This window comes from Elephas maximus, chromosome 3, assembly GCF_024166365.1.
Source record: "Elephas maximus indicus isolate mEleMax1 chromosome 3, mEleMax1 primary haplotype, whole genome shotgun sequence".
In the NCBI taxonomy this organism is placed as follows: Eukaryota; Metazoa; Chordata; class Mammalia; order Proboscidea; family Elephantidae; genus Elephas; species Elephas maximus.
Window position 1 is genome coordinate 102,826,067 of NC_064821.1, and position 23,183 is coordinate 102,849,249.

At 40.2% G+C, this 23,183-nt stretch overlaps 1 protein-coding gene across 6 annotated transcripts in view; it reads right to left on the reverse strand.

Annotated features, from left to right (window-relative positions):
- The window catches only part of OMA1 (OMA1 zinc metallopeptidase), a 102,939-nt gene extending 80,154 nt beyond the window's left edge, over nucleotides 1-22,785 (reverse strand). For 2 of the 6 annotated variants that reach the window (XM_049879391.1, XM_049879392.1), the window contains exon 1: nucleotides 22,687-22,734. The gene's annotated coding sequence lies outside the window, so the exon portion shown is untranslated. The other 4 variants (XM_049879385.1, XM_049879387.1, XM_049879386.1 and 1 more) reach the window with 4 other exon arrangements.
- Between the last annotated feature and the right edge of the window lie 398 nt (nucleotides 22,786-23,183).

A 23,183-nucleotide genomic window follows, 5' to 3' on the forward strand; every position in this document is an offset into this window, starting at 1 on the left:
TAGTTGGGAAATATGGCCGTGGTGAGAGAAATTATGCAGATCATATGATATGCAAAACCAATGACTTATTCATTGCAAATACCTTTTTTCAACAACATAAGCAGTGACTATACACATAGACCTCAATGAACAGAAAACACAGAAATCAAATTGACTACACCTGTAGAAAGAGATGATGGAAAAGCTCAACAGCATCGGTCAGAACAAGGCCAGAGGAACTGAAGAACAGACCACCAACTGCTCATATTAAGTTCCAGTTAAAGCAGAGCAAAATTAAAACAAGTCCATGAGAGCCAAAGTACGACCTTGAGTATATTCTACCTGAATTTAGCGACCATCTCAAGAATAGATTTGATGTGTTGAACACTAATGAGCAAAGACTAGATGAGCTATACGATGACATCAAGGACACCACACACGAGAAAAGCAAAACGTCATTAAAAAGAAAGAAAAGACCAAAATGGATGTCAGAACAGACTATGAAACTTACTCTTGAACATAAAATAGGATAAGTGAAATGAAGAAATGATGAAGTAAAAGAGCTGAACAGAAGATTTCTAAAGGCAGCTCAAGAAGATAAACTATTATAATCAAATGTGCAAAGACCTGAAGTTAGAAAACCCAAAATGAAGAACATGCTCAGCATTTCTCAAGCTGAAAGAACTGAAGAAGAAAATTCAAGCCTCGAGTCGCACTACTGAAGAATTCTACAGGTGAAATATTAAACGACACAGGAAGCATCAAAAGAAGATGGATGGAATACATAGTCACTGTCCCAAAAATAACTGGTCAACATTCAACCATTTCAGGAGGTAGCATATGATCAAGAACCAATGGTCCTTTCACCAAAGAGGACATTCAAATAACCACCAAACACAGGAAACGATGGTCATCATCATCATCAACCATCAGAGAGATGCAAATCAAAACAACAAAGAGATACAATTCTACTCGCTACTAGGATGGCTAAGATAAAAATAAATAAATAAATAAACAGAAAATAACAAATGTTGGCAAGATGTGGGGAAATTGGAAACCTTATTCATTGCTGGTGGGAATGCAAAATTGTACGGCCACTGTGGAAAACAGTGTGGCAGTCCCTCAAAAAACTAAGACGAGAACTACCACATGACCCAGCAATTCTACTCCATATACCATACCTAAAAACTTGAAAGCAGAGACTCAACAAGAGACATGTACGCCAATGTTCACTGCAGTACTAATCACAACAGCCAAAAGGTGGGAACAACCTAAATGCCCATCAACAGATGAATGAATAAACAAAATGTAGCACACACATACAACGGAATACTACTCAGCTAGGTGGAGAAGTGATGTCTTGATACATGCTACAGTATGGATGGAGCTTGAGGACCTTAGGATAAGCAAGATACACCAACCACAAAAGGCCACAAATTGTATGACTTCAGTTACCTAAAAAAACAAGAAAAGGTAAATGGATAGAGAACAAAGTTTATTAGTGGTTACTAAGGTCAAGAGGGAGGGGAAAAAAGGGGGTTGATGGTGATGGAAAAATCACTTTAAGGGTAGAGTGACACAGTCAATTATTGTAATAAGCTGTACACCTGTAAAAAGCTGAACTGGCTAAAGTTCTGTGATAGATATATTTACAATGACACACACACACACACACACACAAACACAAAAAAGAGTAGCTGCTGAGGCTGCTTATGTATCACCAAACACCTCATGGGATTTGGTTCCTTGGTTTGGAAGTTTCCAGTCATGGTTTCAAGGGATATCCCAGTTAATATGCCTAATAACGTGTTTAGTGCTTCTGTTCTATGTCCTAGTTTGGTGTGTACTTCCTGGGGTCTTAAAAACTTGCAAGTGGCCATCTAAGGCAAAATTGGTCTCTATTCACCTGGAGCAACAGAGGAAAGAGTCAGGAATAAGAAGATATGGGATGTGTGGCTAATTGCCTTCATGAACAACTGCCTCCCTTGCCATGAGGCCAGAAGAACTGGATGGTTTCCAGCTACCTACCATTACGGAACACTTTGATCAAAAAGAATCCTGATCAAAAGGGGGGAAATCTAGAACAGAATTTCAAATTTTTGCCTACTATAGACTTTCTGGAGCCGTGGAGGGTAGATGAACCTGAAACTACTGCACTGAGGTAATTTTGAAACCTTAAACCAAAAATATCCCTTGAAGTCATCTTAAAACAGAATAATTTAGCTTAACTAGTGAAAAAGGTCTGCCTTAAGCATTATGCTCTTTTACAAACTATCTATATAGGATCAAACTGACAAAAGCAACTCAAATGATTAGGTAGGAATCTTAGGGGGCAGTGAGTTTAAGAAAATGAGGGAGGAAAAATTCAGAAAAGGAAGGAGATAACAGTTATACAACTCGAAGAATGCAATCAGCTTCATTAAATTATACACGTAGAAACTGTTGAACTGCTGCATGTTTTGCTGTGCACATTCTCAACAACAAAATAAATAAAATTTAGAAGGGGGAGAAACAAAGAATTTATGTGACAACCAGAACAGAATCAATAAGAATGTTGACACATCGTGAAAAACATAATCAATGTCACTGAATAATTTGTGAAGAAACTGTAAAATGGAAGCTTAATTTGCTGTTAAACTCTCACCCACCAAAAACACAATAAAATAATTAAAAAAAAAAAAAAACAATGGTATACTGAAGAAAGAAGTCCAACCCACACTGAAGGCACTGGCAGAAACCAAGGCTCCGGGAACTAACGAAATACCAATTGAGGTGTTTCAAAAAATGGAAGCAATGCTGGAAGTGCTTCACTCATCTATTCCAAGAAATCTGGAAGACAGCTACCTGGCCAACAGACTGGAAGAGATCCATATACATGCCCAGCCCAAAGAAAGGTGATCTGACAGAATGCAGAAATTACCAATGTTATTAATAGCACATGCAAGTAAAATTTTGCTGAAGATAATTCAAAAACGGTTGCAGCAGTACATTGACAGGGAGCTGCCAGAAATTCAAGCTGGACTCAGAAGAGGACTTGGAATGAAGGATATCATTGCTGAATATCAGGTGAATCTTGGCTGAAAGCAAATGCTAGAAAGATGTTCACCTGTTTTTATTAACTATGCAAAGCCATTCAGCTGTGTGGATCATAACAAATTACAGGTAACTTTGAGAAGGATGGGAATTCCAGAACACATAATTGTGCTCATGTGGAGCCTATACATAGACCAAGAGGCAGTCATTCGAACAGAACAAGGGGCCACTGCATGGTTTAAAATCAGAAAAGGTGTGCATCAGGGTTGTATCCTTTCACCATACTTATTCAGTTGTATGCTGAACAAATAATAGGAGAGGCTGGACTATATGAAGAAGAATGCTGCATCAAGATTGAAGGAAGCCTCATTAACAACCTGTGATATGCAGATAACACAGCCTTGACTGCTGAAAAAGGCAGAGGACCTGAAGCACTTACTGATGAAGATCAAAGACTACAACCTGCAGTATGGATTACACTTCAACATAAAACTCCTCACAACTGGACCAATAAGCAACATCATGATAAATGAAGAAAATATTGAATTTGTCAAGAATCACATTTTACTTAGATCCACAGTCAATAACCAAGGAAGCAGCAGTGAAGAAATCAAACATATTGTATTGGGTAAATCTGCTGCAAAGGATCTCTTTCAAGGGCTAAAAAGCAAAGATGTCACCTTGAGCACTAAGGAGCACCTGACCCAAACCACTGGTATTTTCAATCACCTCGTATGCATGAGTAAGCTGGATAATGAATATGGAAGGTTGAAGAAGAATTGATGCCTTTGAGTTAAAGTGCTGGCAAAGAATATCGAATATACCACGGACTGCCAGAAAAATGGACAAATCTGTCTTGGGAGAAGTACAACCAGAATGCTCCTTAAAAGCAACGATGGCAAGGCTTCGTCTCATGTACTTTGGGCATGTTATCAGGAGGGATCAGTCCCTGGAGGACATGATACTTGGTTAAAGGAGAAACCAAAAACCAAACCAAACCCACTGCCGTCGAGTCGATTCCGACTCATAGCGACCCTACAGGACAGAGTAGAACTGCCCCATAGAGTTTCCAAGGAGCGTCTTGGTGGATTTTAACTGCCAAACTTTTGGTTAGCAGCCGTAGCACTTAACCACTACGCCACCAGGGTTTCCAGGTTAAAGGAGAGGGTAAGTGAAAAAGAGGAAGACCTTCAATGAGATGGACTGACACAGTGGCTCCAACAATGGGCTCAAACACAGCAAGGATTGTGAGGATGACCGGGCAGCGTTATACACAGGGTCACTATGAGTCAAAAAAGACTTAACGGCATCTAACAACAACAACATAATATAAACTGTAAAAAACGTAAATTAACCTATAATGACAGAGATCGGTGATTGTCTAAGGATAGGCGGAGGGGTAAGGAGGAGCAAGGGGAGGAATTACAAAGTTTTAGAAGTAATGAATACGTTCACTATCTTGATTTTGGTGTTGGTTTTGCAGGCGTACACATGTCACAACTTATCAAAACATACATTTTAAATATGTGCAGTTTACTGTGTATCAGTTATACTTCAATAAATCTATTTGAAAAAAAGATACTAAAAACAAAAACAAATGCAATGTACGAACTCTGATGGAATCCTAGTTTGAAAAAAAATCAGCTTTAGAAGACAACTGGGACAACTGCAGCAACTGGAATATGATTTGCTTCTATTTTAGGTAGTTATTGTTTATTTGGAAACGCTGGTGGCATAGTGGTTACAAGCTACGTCTACTAACCAAGAGGTCAGCAGTTTGAATCCACCAGGTGCTCCTTGGAAACTCTGTGGGGCAGTTCTACTCTGTCTTATAGGGTCACTATGAGTTGGAATCTACTCAACGGCAACAGGTTTGTTTACTTCCTTAGGTGATGAGATATAGTGGTTATGTAAGTGAACATCTTATACCTAACAGATACTTGCTAACATTACCTTTTTATGATAACTATAACTTATTTTTAAATTGTACAGAAAGAGTACACAGAGAGGGAAAGAGAGACATAAAGCCAATATAGTAAAATGTTAAGTCACTGACTGTATCTAACTGCTAGGTATACATGTGTTCATTAATTTTTTTTTTTAATTTTCTGGTGTTTCAAAATCATAATAAAAGTTGAGGAGAAAATAAACCAAATTCAAGCTCAGCTAATACAATATTATCTAGAAAAATGTTTCAGAATAACAGTTTTAATAAACATATTATCTCTATATGAAACTATCTGAAAATTAATCAAATTTTTTATATAGTTCATACATTCTGCCCTTGCACTTTTAATGCATGGTGTGAATAAAGGGCATATTAAGTGTTTACTTAGTGGTTATGAGCTACATCTGCTAACCAAAAGGTCAGCAGTTTGAATCCACCAGGCACTCCTTGGGAACCCTATAGGGCAGTTCTACTCTGTGCTATAGGGTCGCTATGAGCCAGAATTGACTTGAAGGCAATGGGTTTTTAATGGGTAAGTAAACAATAACTCCAAGGAAACACTTTTTGAATTATTTTCAATTTTAAATCAGTAGAGAGCAGGCTGATATATACTAAAAAAAAATTTAACAAGACACTCTCTCATTTTCTTTTCTGAACGAAGCTGAAAAGTAGTGATTTAAGCTTGGAAATCATTTCAAAATTAGTATTTGACCCAAGAATCAGAGAAGGAACCGGAATACAATATTAATTTTCTTTCTGAAACCAGAAGAACTAGATGGTGCCCTGCTACCACTACCCAATGTTTTCATCAGGGTCACAACAGATGGATCCTGATAGAAAGAGGGGAAAAATATGGAGCAAAACTTCAAACTCTCAAAGAATCCACTGCACCTGATGAGACTGGAAGAATCCCTGAGACTACTGGCTTCAGATACTCTTTAAACCTTGAACAGAAACTATCCCCTGAAAACACCTTTGAACTAAATAGCAGGTTAGGTGAAAAAGTAAAGAGTTTCTGTCTTGAGAACTGCGCTCTTTTAAAAATTACCTATACGGGACCAAGTGTGTAACAGTTTCTCTAAAGCACAGATGAGAAGTTTGGGGGCAGTGAAACTAAATTAATGGAAGTGGAACAACTAGGATGGAAATAATGAGAGTGTTGACACAAACTGAAGAATGTAAACAATGTCACTGAACAATGCATGTAAAAATTGAATAGGAGCCTATTTTGCTGTGTATTTTCTCTCCAAAAAGACAATAAAACATTTTTTAAAAACTATCTGAGGGGGCCAAGATGGCTGACTAGGTAGAAGCTACCTCGGATCCCTCTTGCAACAAAGACTCAGAAAAACAAGTGAATCAATCACATACATGACAATCTATGAACCCTGATCATCAAACACACATCTAAAGACTTGACTTGAGTGACAGAGACTCAGCCTGCACAGGCAGGCTGCACACTGACGCGGCTAACGAGAGAACGAGCAACCACGGGGAAGCAGCAACTGTTTACGGAGCCTGGAGCCAGCGTCCCAGTCAGAAAACCTTGGCTCCGGGCTTTAGACTGGGAGCAGGGGAGCTGGGCATGGCTTCCTGAGACAGCGCAAACACGGGACGCAGCCCTAGCCCCCAGAAGTGACCTCGGGAGAAGCCCAGCCAGTGCACACAGGCAGCACAGTGACGCAGCTGACAGGAGGAGAAGTCATCGGGAGGCAGTGACTGGTCTTGGAGCCTGGAGTGCAGCATCCCAGCCAGGGAACCTTGGCGCTGGGCTTTGGACTGGGAGCTGAGGAACTGACCACGGCTTCTGAGACAGCACAAGCACAGGACACGGGCCTGACCCTCAGGGGCAATCTCGACCCAGCCAATGCACACAGGCTACACACCCCTCAGGAATCTCAGATAAAACAGTCATCACCAAGCAAGATAAGTAACTTTGTCTATATTCCTGGGTGCTATTCTCTCCTATCTATCTGATCCCTCCCCTCCCCTACTCAGGCCCAGGCGGCTTCATTAACATTAGAATTTCCTGGGCCAGAGAGTGAAGTGCTCTGCAGGTTTTTTTTTTTTTTTGTCTTTTCCTAACCCATTCCCTGGCCTGAGAGAAGCAGCTACAAAAAACCCAGGGGCCAAAAATCCTTCCCTGACTTCCCGAAATTGGACTAAAAATACAGAACCAGCGCCAAGCATATGAGATCCAAGATCTTGGGCTTTCATCCCTACAGGGAACAAGGTGGCTATTATAATGCAAAGGCAATTCTGATAGTGATCTGACTGTAACTGTTTTAGCAGATTACTGGAAAGACAAGTTTCCCAGGTCTGATATCTCTAGCTATTAAACAGAGCCCTCACTGACCCAAAACAGGGAACTGAGGGCTGAAGCTTCACCCAAACCACCTAGCCTCCTGCCATAGAGGTCTGAGGATAGTGACACCTACCAATCTGTAGAGGTACATGCATTGGGTGCCTAAGGTACAGCTGCAGAGCCCACCCACCAAAGTGCTTTAGGAATAGAGACACACCTACCTCATTGGCACTTAGGGGAAGCCTGTCAGCATCCTGCCCCCCACTCCGGAGTGTGACCCCCTGCTGCTACTAGAATCTGGTACACACAACTATCACCACTACTCCTCTAAGTGAATAGGTAAAAGTCTACACCACACACTTGGTAACCCAAAATCAGATTCTACTCAAGAGTAGTGAATGGACTCTTAGGCTTATATATCTGTTAACAGCCCAAACCACCTGGTAATAGGACATAAGCGATTCAAAAGGTGCAACAGTCAAGACGGCGCAATCTAGTAGCCCATCTACGTATATAGAAAGAAAACAAAACAAGATAAGACTCAGTGAGCAAATATAAAATAAATCATTACAATATCTTATAGATGGCTCGGAGACAGCAGTCAATATCAAACCACATAAAGAAGCAGACCATGATTGCTTCTACAACTCCCCAAATTAAAGAATCAAAATCTTTCCCAAATGAAGATACAATCCTGGAATTGCTAGATGCAGAATATAAAAAACTAATTTACGGAATGCTTCCAGACATCAGGGATGACCTCATAAATGAAATAAGGCAACCTACAGAAAAAGCCAAGGAACACACTGACAAAGCAGCTGAAGAAATCAAAAAGATTATTCAAGAACGTAGTGGAAAAATTAATAAGCTGCAAGAATCCATAGAGAGACAGCATTCAGAAATCCAAAAGATTAACAGTAAAATTACAGAATTAGACAACTCAATAGGAAGTCCGAGGAGCAGAATTGAGCAACTGGAATGCAGAGTGGGGAGCTGGAGGATAAGGCAATCGACACCAATATATTTGAGGAAAAATCAGATAAAAGAATTTAAAAAAATGAAGAAAACCTAAGAATCATGTTGGACTCTATCAAGAAGAGTAACTTGCATCTGACTGGAGTTCCAGAACAGGGAGGGATGACAGAAAATACAGAGAGAATAGCTGAAGATCTGTTGGCAGAAAACTTCCCTGACATCATGAAAGACGAAAGGATATCTATCCAAGATGCTCATCGAATCCCATTTAAGATAGATCCAAAAAGAAAATCACCAAGACATATTATCACCAAACTTGACAAAACCAAAGACAAAGAGAAAATTTTAAAAGCAGCCAGGGATAAAAGAAAGGCCTCCTACAAAGGAGAATCAGTAAGTTCGGACTACTCAGCAGAAACCATGAAGTCAAGAAGGCAATGGGATGACATATATAGAGCACTGAAGGAGAAAAACTGCCAGCCAAGGATCATATATCCAGCAAAACTCTCTCTCAAATATGAAGGTGAAATTAAAACATTTACAGACAAACACAAACTTAGAGAATTTGCAAAAACCAAACCAAAGCTACAAGAAATATTAAAGGAAATTGTTTGGTCAGAAAATCAGTAACATCAGATACCAGCACAACACAAGGTCACAGAACAGAACATCCTGATATCAACTCAAATAGGGAAATCACAAAAACAAATTAAGATTAATTTTAAAAAGAAAAAAATGCTCAAAACGGAATCACTGAAGTCATTACGTAAAAGATCACAATAATCAAAAAGAGGGACTGAATACAGGAAGCATAGAACTGCCATATGGAGAGGAAAACAAGGTGATATACGACGATACAAGCTAGGTTTTTACCTAGAAAAATATGGGTAAATATTAAGGTAACCACAAAGAGTTCTAACAATTCCATAACTCAAAATAAAAACCAAGAAAAACATAACGACTCAGCAAACATAAATTCGACTACTATGAAAATGAGGAACACGCAATTTACAAAGAAAAATGTTTCAGCACAAAAAAGTAAGTGGAAAAATGAAATTGTCAACAGCACACACATAAAGGCATCAAAATGACAGCACTAAACACGTACTTATCTATAATTACGCTGAATGTAAATGGACTAAATGCACCAATAAAGAGACAGAGAGTCTCAGACTGGATAAAGAAACACGATCCGTCTATATGCTGCCTACAAGAGGCACACCTTAGACTTAGAGACACAAACAAACGAAAACTCAAAGGATGTAAAAAAATGTATCAAGCAAACAATAAGCAAAAAAGAGCAGGAGTAGCAATATTAATTTCTGACAAAATAGACTTTAAAGTTAAATCCACCACAAAGGATAAAGAAGGACACTACATAATGATTAAAGGGACAATTCACCAGGAAGATATAACCATATTAAATATTTATGCACCCAATGACAGGGCTGCAAGACACATAAAACAAACTTTAACAGAACTGAAAAGTGAGATAGACACCTCCACAATTATAGTAGGAGAGTTCAGCACACCACTTTCGGAGAAGGACAGGACTTCCAGTAAGAAGCTCAATAGAGACATGGAAGACCTAATTGCTACAATCAACCAACTTGACCTCATAGACTTATACAGAACACTCCACCCAACTGCTGCAAAGTATACTTTTTTTTTCTAGTGCACACGGAACATTCTCTAGAATAGATCACATATTAGGTCATAAAACAAACTTTTGCAGAATCCAAAACATCAAAATATTACAAAGCATCTTCTCAGACCACAAGGCCATAAAAGTGGAAATCAATAACAGAAAAATCAGGGAAAAGAAATCAAATACTTGGAAACTGAATAATACCCTGCTCAAAAAAGACTGGGTTATAGAAGACATTAAGGAGGGAATAAAGAAATTCATAGAATGCAACGAGAATGAAAATACTTCCTATCAAAACCTCTGGGACACAGCAAAAGCAGTGCTCAGAGGTCAATTGATACGATAAATGCACACATACATAAAGAAGAAAGAGCCAAAATCTTAAACAAATAGAAAGCGAGCAACAAAAGAACCCATCAGGCACCAGAAGAAAACAAATAATAAAAATTAGAGCTGAACTACATGAATTAGAGAACAGAAAAACAATTGAAAGAATTAACAAAGCCAAAAGCTGGTTCTTTGAAAAAATTAACAAAATTGATAAACCATTGGCCAGACTGACTAAAGAAATGCAGGAAAGGAAACAAATAACCCGAATAAGAAACGAGATGGGCCACATCACAACAGACCAAACTGAAATTAAAAGAATCATATCAGATTATTACGAAAAATTCTACTCTAACAAATTTGCAAACCTAGAAGAAATGGATGAATTCCTCGAAAAACACCACCTACCTAAACTAACACAATCAGAAGTAGAATAACTAAATAGGCCCATAACAAAAAAAGAGATTGAAAAGGTAATCAAAACACTCCCAACAAAAAAAAACCCTGGCCCGGACAGCTTCACTGCAGAGTTCTACCAAACTTTCAGAAAAGAGTTAACACCACTACTACTAAAGGTATTTCAAAGCACAGAAAATAATGGAATATACCTAACTCATTCTATGAAGCCACCATATCCCTGATACCAAAACCAGGTAAGGACACCACAAAAAAAGAAAATTACAGACCTATATCCCTCATGAACATATAGATGCAAAAATCCTCAACAAAATTCTAGCAAATAGAATACAGCAAGATATCAAAAAAATAACCCACCACGACCAAGTGGGATTTATACCAGGTATGCAAGGCTGGTTTAATATTAGAAAAACCATTGATGTAATCTACCATATAAATAAAACAAAAGACAAAAACCACATGATCTTATCAATTGATGCAGAAAAGGCATTTGACAAAGTCCAACACCCATTCATGATAAAAACTCTCAGCAAAATAGGAATTGAAGGAAAATTCCTCAACATAATAAAGGGCATCTATACAAAGCCAACAGCCAACATCACTCTAAATGGAGAAAGCCTGAAAGCATTTCCCTTGAGAACAGGAACTAGACAAGGATGCCCTTTATCACCGCTCTTATTCAACATTGTGCTAGAGGTCCTAGCCAGAGCAATTAGGCTAGACAAAGAAATAAAGGGCATCCGGATTGGCAAGGAAGAAGTAAAATGATCTCTATTTGCAGATGACATGATCTTATACACAGAAAACCCTCAGGAATCCTCCAGAAAACAACTGAAACTAATAGAAGAGTTCGGCAGAGTCTCAAGTTATAAGATAAACATACAAAAATCACTTGGATTCCTCTACATCAACAAAAAGAACATCGAAGAGGAAATCACCAAATCAATACCAGTCACAGTAGCCCCCAAGAAGATAAAATACTTAGGAATAAATCTTACCAAAGATGTAAAAGACCTACACAAAGAAAACTACAAAGTACTAGTGCAAGAAACTAAAAGGGACCTACTTAAGCGGAAAAACATACCTTGCTCATGGATAGGAAGACTTAACATAGTAAAAATGTCTATTCTACCAAAAGCCATCTATACATACAATGCACTTCCGATCCAGACTCCAAAGACATTTTTTAATGTGATAGAGAAACAAATCACCAACTTCATATGGAAGGGAAAGAAGCCTCGAATAAGTAAAGCATTACTGAAAAAGAAGAAAGTGAGAGGCCTCACTCTACCTGATTTTAGAATCTATTATACAGCCATAGTAGTCAAAACAGCCTGGTACTGGTACAACAACAGGCACATAGGCCAATGGAACAGAATTAAGAACCCAGACATAAATCCATCCACATATGAGCAGCTGATATTTGACAAAGGCCCAGCGTCAGTTAATTGGGGAAAAGATAGTCTTTTTAACAAATGGTGCTGGCAAAACTGGATATCCATTTGCAAAAAAATGAAACAGGACCCATACCTCACACCATGCACAAAAACTAACTCCAAGTGGATCAAACACCTAAACATAAAGACTAAAACGATACAGATCATGGAAGAAAAAATAGGGACAATGTTAGGAGCCTTAATACAAGGCATAAACAGAATACAGAACATTACTAAAAATGACGAAAAGAAACCAGATAACTGGGACCTCCTAAAAATCAAACACCTATGCTCATCTAAAGACTTCACCAAAAGAGTAAAAAGACCACCTACAGATTGGGAAAGAATTTTCAGCTATGACATCTCCGATCAGCGCCTGATCTCTAAAATCTATATGCTTCTGTTAAAACTCAACCACAAAAAGACAGACAACCCAGTCCAAAAGTGGGCAAAGGATTTGAACACGCACTTCACTAAAGAAGATATTCAGGCAGCTAACAGATACATGAGAAAATGCTCTCGATCATTAGCCATTAGAGAAATGCAAATTAAAACTACGATGAGATTCCATCTCCCTCCAACAAGGCTGGCATTAATCCAAAAAACACAAAATAATAAATGTTGGAGAGGCTGCGGAGAGATTGGAACTCTTATACACTGCTGGTGGGAATGTAAAATGGTACAACCACTTTGGAAATCTATCCGGGGTTTTCTTAAAAGTTAGAAATAGAACTACCATACAACCCAGAAATCCCACTCCTCGGAATATACCCTAGAGAAATAAGAGCCTTTACACAAACAGATATATGCACACCCATGTTTACTGCAGCAGTGTTTACAATAGCAAAAAGCTGGAAGCAACCAAGGTGTCCATCAACGATGAATGGTTAAATAAATTATGGGATATTCACACAATGGAATACTACGCATCGATAAAGAACAGTGACGAATCTGTGAAACATTTCATAATAGAGAGGAACCGGAAGGCATTATGCTGAGTGAAATTAGTCAGAGGCAAAAGGACAAATATTGTATAACACCACTATTATCAGATATTAAGAAATAGTATAAACTGAGAAGAACACATTCTTTTGTGGTTACGAGGGGGGAGGAAGGGAGGGTGGGAGAGGGTTATTTACCGATTACTTACTAGATAAGAACGACTTTAGGTGAAGGGAAGGACAATACTCAATACACGGAAGGTCAGCTCAACTGGACTGGACCAAAAGCAAAGAAGTTTCCGGGATAAACTGAATGCTTCGAAGGTCAGTGGAGCAAGGGCAGGGGTTTGGGGACTATGGCTTAAAGGGACTTCCAAGTCAATTGGCAAAATAAATTCTATTATGAAACCATTCTGCATCCCACTTTGAAGTGTGGCGTCTGGGGTCTTAAATGCTAACAAGCGGCCATCTAAGATGCATCAATTGGTCTCAACCCACCTCGATTAAAGGAGAATGAAGAATGCCAAGGTCACACGATAACTATAAGCCCAACAGACAGAAAGGGCCACATGAACCAGAGACTTACATCATCCTGAGACCAGAAGAACTAGATGGTGCCCGGCTACGACCGATGACTGCCCTGACAGGGAGCACAACAGAGAACCCCTGAGGGAGCAGAAGAACAGTGGGATGCAGACCCCAAATTCTCATAAAAAGACCAGACTTAAAACGTCTGACTTGGACTAGAAGAATCCCAGTGGTCATGGTCCCCAAACCTTCTGTTGACCCAGGACAGAAACCATTCCTGAAGACAACTCATCAGACATGGAAGGGACTGGACAATGGGTTGGAGAGAGATGCTGATGAAGAGTGAGCTACTTGTATCAGGTGGACATTTGAGACTATGTTGGTATCTCCTGTCTGGAGGGGAGACGGGAGGGTAGAGAGGGTTAGAAACTGGCAAAACGGTCACCAAAGGAGAGACTGGAAGGAGGGAGCGGGCTGACTCATTAGGGGGAGAGTAAATGGGAGTATGAAGTAAGGTGTATATAAGCTTGTATGTGACAGACTGACTTGATTTGTAAACTTTCACTTAAAGCACAATAAAAATTAAAAAAAAAAAATTATCTGAGTAGCTAGTAAGGTTCTTCATAGGTTAAGTGGTGTGGGAGCTACTGATGCAGCAAAAAATACAATCCCTCCCCTCACAGAGTTGAGGAGTAAAATAAACACAAGTAAAAATATCAGGGGATAACAAAATACAGTTCCACATTAAGTGCTACGTACTGTATGAAATTTAAAAAATGAAAATTCATGAGGGGTACGATCACTCAGTAAGGCAATTATTTATTTTTCTTATGCCATTTGGGCAGATGTAGAAAGACAAAAAATTAGGAAAAAAAAATTGTTTCAAATGGGGAAGTACATAAGGTTTAAATATATATAAATCTGTCACTAAGAAGTCAAACTACAAAAACAACACAAACCCTATCTTTTCTTTACTTCAAGTCTTATGATTTACTGTAGTAAAGCTCTAAATTCTCGTCCAACCATACCTTTTTATAAGTGCATCTTGCATCCTCAACTTAGGGGATGAGCCTAGACTGCCATGCTTACCCTTAGCAACCTCTGCCACTGAACAGAGTTAAGACTAGATATCTAACACTGAAAAGATTTTTGGTAAGACAGCATCAGGCACAGGAATATAAGAACATGTACAAGTGAGTGCTACAGCAGCACAAAGCAATACACAAGCAAGACCTACAAATTAAAAGCTTTGTAAAAGAAGTAAATCTACAAAAAAGGGCTATGAAACATATATGTCAAAGGAAGGTAAAATGACCAAGCTGCCAGAAAGAAAGAGACAGAAGAGAATAAAACTCCCCTGTTCCCAAGAGACCTGTACTTCCTACATCTAATTCAGATTCTGAAGCTTTCTGTTTATCCTTAAAATAATTCCACCTTTTCAATGTTTTTGTATCTTGCAAATAAATGATCTCTATGAGATTACATTTGATTTTACTTGGATCCACAATCAACACCTACAGAAGCAGCAGTCAAGAAATCAAACAATACACTGCACTGGGCAAATCTGCTGCAAAAGACCTCTTTAAAGTGTTAAAACAAACAAAAAAAAAGCTGTCACTTTGAGGACGAAAGAGCACCTGACCCAAGCCATGGTATTTTCAATCGCCTCATATCAATGTGAGAGCTGGACAATGAATAAGGAAAACTGAAGAAGAATTGATGCCTCTGAACTATGGCGTTCACAAAAGAGTACTAAATATACCATGGACTGCCAGAAGAATGAACACATCTGTCTTGGAAGAAGGACCGCCAGAATGCTCCTTAGAAGTGAGGATGGTGAGACTTTGTCTTACTCTGGATACGTTATCAGAAGGGACCAATCCCTAGAGAAGGACATGATGCTTGGTTAAAGTAGAGGGTCAGCAAAAGAGAAGAAGACCCTCGACAAGATGGACTGACACAGTGACTGAAACAACGGGCTCAAACAGCAATGACTGTAAGAATGGTACAGGACCAGGCAACACTTCATTATACACAGGGAGGATTCCACGGCACCTAACAAGAGATTACATGGTATAAAACAACAGTTACACATTCGTTTCATATACAAGTTGATAACATTTTAATATTATACATGTTGTTTATTGGGACTAGTTGAGAGTTCCTTTTTTACTTTGCAAAGTCAAATTTCCCAACTCCCAATACTGAATCGATTTCAGAGAACTGGATTATCTCTACAGTGACATTAGCATCCAAAAGATCTCAGCCCACATTAAATCTATCACGTCACACCATACACAAAACTAATTCAAAATGGATCAAAAACCTAAATATAAAACCAAAAACTATAAGAATCATAGAAAAAAATATGATCAATGTTAGAGGCCCTAATACATGGCATTAACAGGATACAAACCAAAACTAACAACACACAAACTCCATAAGATAAGCTAGGTAACTGGAAACTTCTAAAAATTAAACACTTATGTTCATCAGAAGACTTCACCAAAAGGATAAAAAGAGAACCTCCAGACTGGAAAAATTTTTTTGGCTATGACAAATCCGACAAAGGTCTAATCTCTAAAATCTACAGGAAAATTCAACTCAAAGACAAAAAATCCAATTAAAAAATGGGCAAAGGAAATGAACAGACACTTCACCGAAGAAGACATTCAAGCGGCTAACAGACACACGAGGAAATGCTCCTGATCACTAGCCATTAGAGAAATGCAAATCGAAACCACAATAAGATACCATCTTACCCTAACATTACTGGCAGGAATCAAAAAAACAGGAAACAACAAATGTTGGAGAGGCTGTGGGGAGATTGGAACTCTTATGCACTGCTGGTGGAAATGCAAAACGGTACAACCATTTTGGAAAATGATACAGTGCTTCCTCAGAAAAACAGAAATACCATATAATCCAGCAATCCCACTCCTAGTAATACAGCCTAGAGAAATAAGAGCTGTCACACGAACAGGAATACGCACACCCATGTTCATTGCAGCGTTGTTCACAATAGCAAAAAGATGGAAACCACCTATGTGCCCATCAACAGATGAATGGATAAACTATGGTACTACACACAATGGAATACTACGCAACGATAAAGAACAATGATGTATCTGTAAAGCACCTCACAACATGGAAGAATCTGGAGAGCATTATGCTGAGTGAAATAAGTCAATCAAAAAAGGACAAATATTATATGAGACCACCACCATAAAAACTCTTGAAAAGGTTTATATACAAAAAGAAACAATCTTTGATGTTTACAAGGGATGCGAGGGAAAAACCCTAAACAGACAATAGGTCAAGTGGTACTTTGGTGAACAGTAAGACAGTACACAATACTGGGGAAGCCAGCACAACTTGTCCAAGGCAAGGACATGGAAGCTCCACAGACACATCCAAACTGCCTGAGGGGCCAAGTTACTGGGCTGAGGCTATGGGGACCAGGGTCTGGAGGAACATCTAATTCAATTTGAGCAAAGGAGAATGAAGAAAACCAAAGACACAAGGAAAAGATTAGTCCAAAGGCCGAAAGGACCACAACTACCACGGACTCTACTAGACTGAGGCCAGTACAACTACACGGTGCCCAGCTACCACTGACAGCTTTGATGGGAATCACAACAGAGGGTCCCAGGAAGAGCTAGAGAAAAATGTAGAAGAAAATTCTAACTCACAAAAAAAGACCAGACTTACTGGCCTGAGAGACTGGAGAAACCCCAAGAGTATGGCCCTCGGGCACCTTTCTAGCTCAGTAATAAAAACACTCCTGAGGGTCACCCTTCAGCCAAAGATGAGACAAGTGCATAAAATAAAATGAGACTAATGGGGTACACCAGCCCAGGGGCAAGGACTAGAAGGCAGGAGGGGACAGGAAAGCTAATAATAGGGAACCCAAGGTAGAGAAGGGGAAGTGCTGACATGTCATGGGGTTATTAACCAATGTCACAAAACAGTATATGTAAAAATTGTTTAATGAGAAGGTAATGTGTTCTGTAAACCTTCGTCTACAATAATATTTTTAAAAAATTATTTTAGAAAGCTTTGCACAGGAGAGGTATGTCTATATTGCTTGTGTCCTAAATTGCTGGGTACTATTTATTCCAAGGAAACCCTGGTAGCCTAACAGTTAAGTGCTACGGCTTCTAACCAAAAAGTCAGCAGTTCGAATCCACCAGGCGGTCCTTGGAAACTCTATGGGGCAGTTCTACTCTGTCCTATAGGGTCGCTATGAGTCAGAATCGACATCACAGCAATGAGTTAATTTATTGAAAGGAGCCCTGGTTGCACAGTGGTTAAGCACTACGACTGTTAACTGAAAGATCGGAGTTCAAATCCACCAGACGCTCCTTGGAAACCCTATGGGGTAGTTCTACTCTGTCCTAAGGGGGTCCTAGGAGTAGGAATTGACTCGAAGGCCATGGTTTTGTTTTTTGGTTTTTTTGATTTATTAAAAATATCCGGTAGTTTTAAATGAGAACATCAATCCCTGGGAATCTCTTGTGACTAATGGATGTGTGAAAAAGAGAGACAAAGGTTCTCCAAAGCCCTTGCTACATAAACATGACAAAGGTGAAGGTAGACTGTAGGTAAATGAGATATGAACAATCAAAAAGTACCTCTAGGCAAATGTGAATAAAGACAAAAGGATGTTTGGTATAAACCTGGGGAATAAAAGTAAAAAAATTATCATTTCAATTCTACCTCCTTTCTGGGATCTTTGGCTTTAGTTCAGGGCCACCATTTTGTCCTGTGAATTACTGCACACCCTCTTAACTAATCTCTCTGCCTTATCTCACCACCACTCCTATTCCACACTAAAGATATAGCAATCTTTCTAAAATGCAAAGCAGAAATGGAATCTTACCCCCACAATTCACATAGTACTACACTGCTAAATACTATGCAGCCATTTAAAATATGAAGTGGATCTGTATCCTGACAAACGTAACTGATTTCTAAAAGTTAGTGCTACTCTGTTTACAATAGCAAAAACATGGAAGCAACCAAGGTGCTCATCAACGGATGAATGGATAAATAAATTATGGTATATTCACACAATGAATACTACGCATCGATAATGAACAGTGAGGAATCTGTGAAACATGTCATAACATGGAGAACCTGGAAAGCATTATGCTGAGTGAAATTAGTCAGTTGCAAAAGGACAAATATTGAATAAGACCACTATTATAAGAAACTGAGAAACAGTTTAAACTGAGAAGAAAACATTCTTTTGTGGTTACGAGAAGGGGGAGGGAGGCAGGGTGGGAGAGGGGTATTCACTAATTAGACAGTAGATAAGAACTACTTTAGGTGAAGAGAAAGACAGCACACAGTACCGGAGAGGTCAGCACAACTGGACTAAACCAAAAGCAAAGACGTTTCCTGAATAAACTGAATGCTTCGAAGGCCAGCATAGCAGGGGCAGGGGTCTGGGGACCATGGTTTCAGGGGACATCTAAGTCAATTGGCATAATAAAATCTATTAAGAAAACATTCTGCATCCCACTTTGAAGAGTGGTGTCTGGGGTCTTAAACGCTAGCAAGAAGCCATTTAAGATGCATCAATTGGTCTCAACCCACCTGGATCAAAGGTGAATGACGAACACCAAGGACACAAGGTGATTACAAGCCCAAGAGACAGAAAGGGACACGTGAACCAGCGACTACATCATCCTGCGACCAGAAGAACTAGACGGTGCCCGGTTACAACTGATGACTGCCCTGACAGGGAACACAACAGAGAACCCCTGAGGGAGCAGGAGAGCAGTGGGATGCAGACCCCAAATTCTCATAAAACCAGACTTAATGGTCTGAGACTGGAAGGACCCCGGTGGTCATGGCCCCCAGACCTTCTGTTGGCCCAGGACAGAAACCACTCCTGAAGCCAACTCTTCAGACATGGATTGGACTGGACAATGGGTTGGAGAGGGATGCTGGTGAGGAGTAAGCTTCTTGGATCAGGTAGACACTTGAGACTATGTTGGCATCTCCTGCCTGGAGGGGAGATGAGAGGGTGGAGGGGGTTAGAAGCTGGCAAAAAAGACACGAAAAGAGAGAGTGGAGGGAGAGAGCAGGCTGACTCATTAAGCGGAGAGTAATTGGGAGTGCGTAGCAAGGTGTATATGGGTTTTTGTGTGAGAGACTGACTTGATTTGTAAACTTCCACTTAAAGCACAATAAAAATTATTTTAAAAAAAAGTTAGTGCTGCTTGTTCAAACTTTGTATGGGGGGTTGGCGAGTGTGTGACCAAGTCAAATGTCTAAAGCAGCACTATATAAAAGAACTTTCTGCATGATGGAAATATTCTGTATCTGCGCTGCCCAACACGGTAGCCCCTCCGTGGAGCTAGTGAGCACTTGAAACATGACTGGCACAACTGAGGAACAGAATTCTTAATTTGCTAATTTCTGTTAGTTCAATGAACATATGTGACTAGTAGCTAACACACTGGACAGCAAAGGTCTGTGGCGTCCAGGCAGGTGTCTAGGACAGTAAAGCCATTCAGATGTAAACACAGACCCAGGCCCATCTAAAGGGGGTGCTACTTCTCAGCAACAAATCTAACGGAATTTGACTTAGCATTGCCAAATGTTTCAAAATTTTCAAGGGAAGCCAGAAATTCAGATTTTATGTGAAATTTACCAATTTAAAAATATTGGCAAACAATTAAAAAAAATTTTTTTTTTACCACCTTGACCAAACATCCACAGAACTTATTCAGTTTTTGACCTCTGAATTACATGATACTCGTTCATTATTTAGTGAGTGCCTGCTCTGTGCCAAGGAGCCCTGGTGGCACAGTGGTTATGGGCTCAGCTGCTAACCAAAAGGTCAGCAGTTCAAATCCACCAGCTGCTCCTTGGAAACCCTCTGGGGCAGCTCTACTCTGTCTTATAGGGTCACTACGAATCAGAATCGACTTGACAACAGGTTTTTGTTGTTGTGGTTGTTATGTGCCAGACATCATTCTGGATGCTAGGGTTATCACAGAGAACAAAACAGACAACAATCTTTGCTCAATTCACAAAAAGAGTAATGATAAAGCACTATAATATTTTTTAAAATTAACAGATTCTAAAGGAAGACACACCAAACTATTCAAAGTGGTTATTCTGGGTGGCAAGATACTGGTCATGAGGGATTTATTATTTCCATCCTACATATTTCTGTGCTGTTTCGATTTTTACAGGATACATTACTTTTTGTAGTTACTTTTGTAAGTTCCAAAACCAAAAAAGGTAACTATTTTTGTGTGTAATTTCTACTGATTTTCAATAAACTCCTTGATGTAGAAACCAGACTCTTCATGATGCTGCCTATCACTACTTCTCCAGGCACCACCTCCCCCAACCCCGTCACTCATTCCCAAACTCCAGACCACCGATTTACTCACACCCCTCAGAAAAGAAAAGCTCTCATCTCTATGCCTATGAACATCTACCCGCACCATATGCCAAGTAAGCTCCCATCCATCTCTCATGACTTGCAGGGAAAAATAAAAAGGTATTCTGGCACAGGAGGTATAAGCAAAAGCCCCAAACACTATGCGTGGATAAGTAAAAACATTATCATTTATATCACCAACAATCAAGTGTCAGTTTAGAAAAGCACTCAAACCCATTACTGTCCAGTGGATTCCAACTCATAGCAACCCTAGAGGTCACAGTAGGACTGGCCCATGGGGTTTCCATGGCTGTAATCTTTACGGAAGCCGAATGCTGCATCTTTCCCCCGGGAGCGGCTGGTGGGTTCCAACCACCTTGTAATCCCTGGTTTATCCTTAAGAAAGAGTAAAGAAAGGGGAAAGAAATCTACTTACACATTTTCAAAGAGCTAATCATCAGACTACACAGAGCATAAGAAAAACAATTAGGGCTGACATTCTCTTCAAAGAACTTTGGTAGGTCAACAAACATAGCTGGCAGACTTCTAGGATTACTAAATTAATGATGTGAGAAAAATTAACAATTTGGATTGTTAGCCTCTAAGAACATTTCGGATCCTTAATCCTTTAAGTAGCATCTCAGAAACGAGCAAGTGCAGCACTCACTGGCACTAACAGCTGAAGCCTGGAAGACAATTTTAACAACTCTGCTGAAAATGACTCTCTTCTCTAGTTTCTATGGAAACAGCTGTCAGGTTGGCAAAAATAGGACACGCACTTTAAAATAATCATTCGAACAAAATACACACATGACGCAAAGCTTTAAAAAAAATAAATTAGAAGGCAGCAGACTGGGTTCTTAAGCTTCCAAATGTCAGATCGTACCCCTTCACCACGACTGAGAATGACGGATGTGAACCTAAATCCTTTTCGTGAGGGTTACCCGGCACTGGTTGGAGCTCCTATAGTTGATCAACCCCAACATTCCAAATCCGGTGTTTTCACCTCCCTGGACTAAAATTTCTTGTTGAGGACTGCAAGCCACAATAGAATGGTTGCTCCGTTTTGCATATTTAGTTATAAAAAAGTGGTTTTTGTAAACAAGTTTAAAAAGAAATTATTAAAATTCGACAGAAATGTTTTTCCACTTTTCACTGCCTAGTTCAGGCAGGAAAATTTTTATTTTCACGACCTTCACAGAAAGGACGTAAGAGAGACTGATTCAGATGACTTAAACTGCTAGAAGGGGTTTTCCACAGGTGAAGATGTGACAATGAGGGACACAATGCTTCGTTAACTAAAAAAAAAAAAACCTATTCTTTTTAGAAAGCCATTAAAGAGGAAGAGAAAAGGCTCAAACAGGCGGGGGGGGGAGCTGAAAGGGAGGGCTTTCTTGCTGGAGGATAACAGAACAGAAACTTTGCCAATCTGCAATGCCCGTCCCGCCAGGGAACTGAGCTTCCCGCAAACCAGTCCGAGAGGGGAACGAGGAGGTACGACTACGGCTTTATGATTACACACTTCTTCCTACTAACCCCTCTCCCCGGACTCAACACGCCCCGCTGTCCCCACACCGGCCCGGGAAAGCCCCTTGCCTCCTCCTCGCGCCCTCGTCACCCGCCCCACCCCGCCCGGTCTCCAAGGGTCCCCGTTCCTCACCCTAGCTTCCCTCTAAGTTCTTTCCACCCCCACTCCCGCATTCTGGCCCGACCCAACTCGGAAAAAGACAGCAAAAGCCTCAACTTGAGCACAGACCCTAACGGCGGCGAAAGCGACGGCTCCGTGCAGACCTGTGCGCAGGCGTACGCACCACCCCAGAAGCCCCGCCTCCTCACTTCCTGCCCTCTCCTGGCGCCTGGCTACCCTTTGCTCCGCCCACACCGGGCAGGCAAAACACCCGCCCAGAGTTGTCCTCGCAGTGGGCCTCGGGCCCTGAGCGGACTGTGGCGCTCTGGCTCCCCCTCGTGGTCGGAGAAAGGACGTGGCCCTGGGGCTGGACTGCTTGCTTCGGCACGAGTTACGGCCTTGAAACCTGTGTTGTCTACAGAAAGATCCAGGAAAGCCTGTGCCCGCTGTAGATGCTAAGACAGTACTGGCCAAAAAGAAAGAGACTCGAGGGCTGCCAGAAGATTAAGGCTTCTTGGTTCTGAAGCTGCTCTGATAGAAGTAGAATCTTTGGAATGTGGAAACGATCTACTTTCAGATGACTTCTGGAGTGACATATTTTACCTCAAATGCCT